Source organism: Epinephelus moara, chromosome 10 (assembly GCF_006386435.1).
Source record: "Epinephelus moara isolate mb chromosome 10, YSFRI_EMoa_1.0, whole genome shotgun sequence".
In the NCBI taxonomy this organism is placed as follows: domain Eukaryota; kingdom Metazoa; phylum Chordata; class Actinopteri; order Perciformes; family Serranidae; genus Epinephelus; species Epinephelus moara.
Genome location: NC_065515.1, coordinates 2,633,471 through 2,638,481, shown reverse-complemented (window position 1 = coordinate 2,638,481; position 5,011 = coordinate 2,633,471).

The window sequence follows — 5,011 nt, the reverse complement described above, 5'->3', positions numbered from 1 at the left end:
CTCGGCCACACCCCCTGCCTCACCCGCTCCATCCCCTCCCCCCACCTCCTGCCGCCTCCCCCCATCTCCCCACCCTAAACCTCACCCTCTTCCTCCCCTCCATGTCGGTGTTATCGTGCCCAGGGAGGACGCCCTGATCAACAGGAAAGTCTCTCACACACACACACACACACACACACACCTCACACATAAACGAAACTTTCCATGTGCAGTGTGTGTGTGTGTGTGTGTGTGTGTGTGTGTGTGTGTGTGTGTGAACACTGAGGCTTTCTGTTTCTATTTCCCAGCCTCACAGTGATGAACCTGGATGAACTCTGGAACAGAAACTATGTGGATCTTTGGCAGCAGGACGTCAGAAAGTTTCAGGCCAAGAAACGAAACTCAGAGAAACAGAAACAAGAAAAGACACGAAGAAACAGAGACAGAAAAAAAACAAAAACAAGAAAAAGAAACAGAGACAGAAAAACAACAAAGACGTAAGTAAAGACAGAAAGTGTGCCTTCATTCCTCCTCTTCTTCTTCAGCAGCAGCTCTCACTCTTTCCTGACCTCCTGCCAGCTGCTGGCACACAGCTGGCACAGAGCTGGGCAGAGGCCCCGCCCCCTCCGCTCTGTCTGAGCTGTGATTGGTTCAGAGCATGTGCGGTTTTTGGACTCCTGGAAACAGCCAAACAACATGTCTATATAAACATCTGTAATTCCTGCCAGGAGCCAGGGGCCCCGGTCCAGCTCCGGGCCCCTGACTCACTCAGGGTTAACCCTCCTCCTCCTCCTCCTCCTCCTCCTCCTCCTTTCAAACTAAAGTAACAAAGTGATTTTAATGGTTGAATCAGGAACAAAAACATCACATTTCGTTAATAAACAGAAAACAGACGCACAGTCAGCATCAGCAGCTTCTAGTGACACCAACTTAAAGTCATGTGACCTCAGATATCAGCTTTTTAACTGACTGCTGCACAAAGTCATGACTGTTTTAACTTCAAGATGCTCGCAGCTGTTGTGTTCACTGCAGGAGCTGAAACTCAGGGACTCTGATGAGACGCAGATGTGAACGAAAAGATGCATGAAGAATGTGTAGAGCAGAGAAAAGTGTGCAGCTCTGACGCTTCGAACCTGCTGCAGCAACAGGCAGGAAACTGTTTATCAGCATCATCACTCTGAGTCAGCAAAGAAAAACGTCTTCAGCACTCACACGGCTGCTGATGCAAGTTCAGGTGAGGTCAGAGGTCAACTGTACTCACAGATTGGACAGGAAACAATACAAACAGGACTGGTTAGCATTAGCTGCTACGAAGGAGGATTAGGTTGTGTTAAAGAAAAAATAGTAGACTATTACAAGAATAAAGTTGTAAATCTACAAGAATTAAGTCATAATATTTCGAGAATAATGTCGTAAATCTATGAAAATAAAGCTGTACATCTACGAGAATAAAGTCGGAATATTTCAAGAATAATGTCGTAATATTATGATAACAAAGTCAGAAATCTACGAAAATAAAGCCGTAAATCTACAAGAATTACGTTGGAATATTTCGAGAATAATGTCGTAATATTATGATGATAAAGTCGTAAATCTACGAAAATAAAGTCATGAATCTACAAGAATTAAGTCTTAAATCTACGAGAATAAAGTCGTAATATTATGATAATAAAGTCGGAAATCTACGAAAATAAAGCCGTAAATCTACGAAAATAAAGCTGTACATCTACAAGAATTACGTTGGAATATTTCGAGAATAATGTCGTAATATTATGATAACAAAGTCAGAAATCTACGAAAATAAAGCCATAAATCTACGAAAATAAAGCCGTAAATCTACAAGAATTACGTTGGAAAATTTCGAGAATAATGTCGTAATATTATGATGATAAAGTCGTAAATCTACGAAAATAAAGTCATGAATCTTCAAGAATTAAGTCTTAAATCTACGAGAATAAAGTCGGAATATTACAAGAATAAAGTTGAAAATCTATTAGAATAAAGTAAAATTACGAGAATAATAAAGTCATAAATCTACGAGAATAAAGTCGGAATATTTCGAGAATAATGTCGTAATATTATGGTAATAAAGTCATAAATCTACAAAATAAAGCCATAAATCTACGAAAATAAAGCCGTAAATCTACAAGAATTACGTTGGAATATTTCGAGAATAATGTCGTAATATTATGATAATAAAGTCGTAAATCTACGAAAATAAAGTCATGAATCTACAAGAATTAAGTCTTAAATCTAAAAGAATTAAGTCCTAATATTACAAGAATAAAGTCGAAAATCTATTAGAATAAAGTCATATTATGAGAATAATAAAGTCGTAAATCTATGAGAATAAAGTCATAAAATTCCGAGAATAAATTCATTAATCTACGAAAATAAAGCCGTAAATCTACGAGAATAAAGTATGTCAAGAATATATACATGCTAACGTTATTAGCACAAGCCTATGGCATTTTACATTGTATAAATGAGCAGCTAGCAGAGATTTCCTCTGCTCATATTTCAGCCAGGATAAATCACACACAGTGTGTGGAGGCTTTATTGTCTTCACAATTTATTGTTTCTTATCTGTGAAATTAAAGTAAATCAAAGCTTTGTTTCCACTGAGGGAAATGGTTTCAGCTTACAGAGACAGACATTCTCTCCCTGTTGTATGACAAACGTCACCTGAGTGACGGTGGCGACTTAAAGTTGACGTTTCGTAACATTGGCTAAAAGGTGCAGCAGGATAGATTTTACAAGTCGAGCAGCTTATTTCAGTGTTACCTCGGAGCAGAGGTCCTTTTGTCCCGACGGCGCCCTGGGGAAGATCTCTGTTCGACCCAAACATGTTTTCTATTGTCCCCGGGACAACGCTGTTAGTCTCGAGCTCTGCTTTTGAGCCTGCACAAAACTGATGAGACAAAACAGAAAAACATCGACCACTGCCAAAGGTAAAGGTTATCTCATATGCAGAGAGGCTGATGACAGGCAACAAGGAGAATATTGGCCCATACCCATAAATCAATGCATCCATAACTCAAAGTGATCAAACAAATATCCAAATAGTTTCTTTATCTAACAGTTAATCAGATTAATACTATCTCTTATCTGAACACTTCTCCCTGCTCCGTGTGTGTGTGTGTGTGTGTGTGTGTGTGTGTGTGTGTGTGTGTGTGATGTCTGTTTCTGTTTCCAGAGGAGTCAGAAATCCTGCTGAGTGTTTCACCAGAGGAGGGAGTGTCTGATGATTTATATCAGTCTACTCCCTGCACAAATCATCTGCCTGCAGTCAGCTGTCTCTGCAGCGCCTCCATCAGGCTGGAACGCTTCACTACACATAACCATATCACCACATCCATCAGACTGTGCTCACACTGTGTGTGTGTGTGTGTGTGTGTGTGTGTGTGTGTGTGTGTGTGTGTGTGTGTGTGTCACACACTGCCCTCTGCTGACACATCACACACTCTACAACATCCAGTCTGTCGGTCAACACACTGAGACAGTCAGGAGCTGTTTTAACACTTCACTGTTTTAAAAGGCTTTGTCAGTATTTCAAGGCCCGATGTCGAGATACCAGGAACTGACGCTCTCATACTCCACTGGGCTTCACTTCCTGTCAGACTGCTCTCATTCGTTTAATATTGTTGCTTTGTCAGTGGACGCCAGTGTCAGATACCGACACACAGGCAAGGCAAGGCAGTTTTATTTATATAGCACCATTCATACGGCAATTCAATGTGCTTTACAAGAGAAATACATTAAAATAAAACATTAAAACACAGAGGCACCTCTCGCAGTGTAATGACATGTACCAGCTGCCATCAGTTTCTAAACCGCCAGCAGCTACCATAGTATACAGTAGGGTACAGTATTTTCACAGTACAATAACTGTCTCAGAAAATATTTCGGTTTCACAGTATCACATAATTTATAGTATTCCCAGTCAGAGGGATCCTCGCAGGAATGAAAACAGAGGGGTTATTGTTGATGAACAAACATTTTATCACTAAAACTGAAACCTGAAACATTTTGTTGATGAAGTTTGTGTAAGAAGCCTCCCCTTAAAAAATAACTCAATAAATAACTCAAATAAAGGAGAGATTCAACATCCAGTTGCTTTTTTTCTCAATATCGTAGAAAGTCAAATGCACATGGTGTGATAACCGCCAACTTTTATATCACGATATACCTTGAAACTGTTATATCGCTGCAACCCTTGTTTAAAGGTAGTATAAGGCGAGCAGGAGAGGAGGTGGAGGTGTCAAACAGACTCCAAACTTTTACCTGGGAGCCCACTGTTTGTTTCCCATGTGACACCAATAGTCAATCCAGTTATTTTAATAAGAAAGTAGTAGGGCTGTGCGATATGACAATATATATCGTGTGACGAGAGAAAAATGTCTATGGTTTCATATTTTGCTCTATCGTTTATATCGTTGTGACTAGGGTTGGGTACCGAAACTCTGTACTTTTTGTACTTGGTACCGATTCACATCAGTACTACCGAGTGCCGATTCACTTAAAATGAAACGGTGCCAAATTTCGGTACCTGAGATGGAGGCGGACCGAGAGCGCATGACTCACACATCAGACTCAGCAACAATGGCGACAAAACTTTGTGCAGACAAAAGTTAACGTGCAGCACTGTTCCTAAATGTTCTCAATAAAATGTTGAAACTGAGAAGTTTAGACTATGGGCCCGAACGACGCATAGTGCGTCCAAATTCACATCCGTTCTTCTCTGTGGATTTTCTCCGCAACCGTGCGTCATAGCGAGAAGCCACGCATATCAGCGGATACAGCAGAATTGTAGCTTTCGGACAAGGCCGAGCACTTGTCGGTAATCCAATGTTTTCACAGCGAAAAAAAATGATAAAATTACAATAAAATGATGTATAACAGAGCTTTCATACAGCTTTGCACACACATTACTGTTGGATGGATTACTCGCGAACGCAGGCTCGCACAGAAATGCCACACATATCACATGAAAGCGCAGGACCACACACATCACTGTGCTGTCATCCCATCA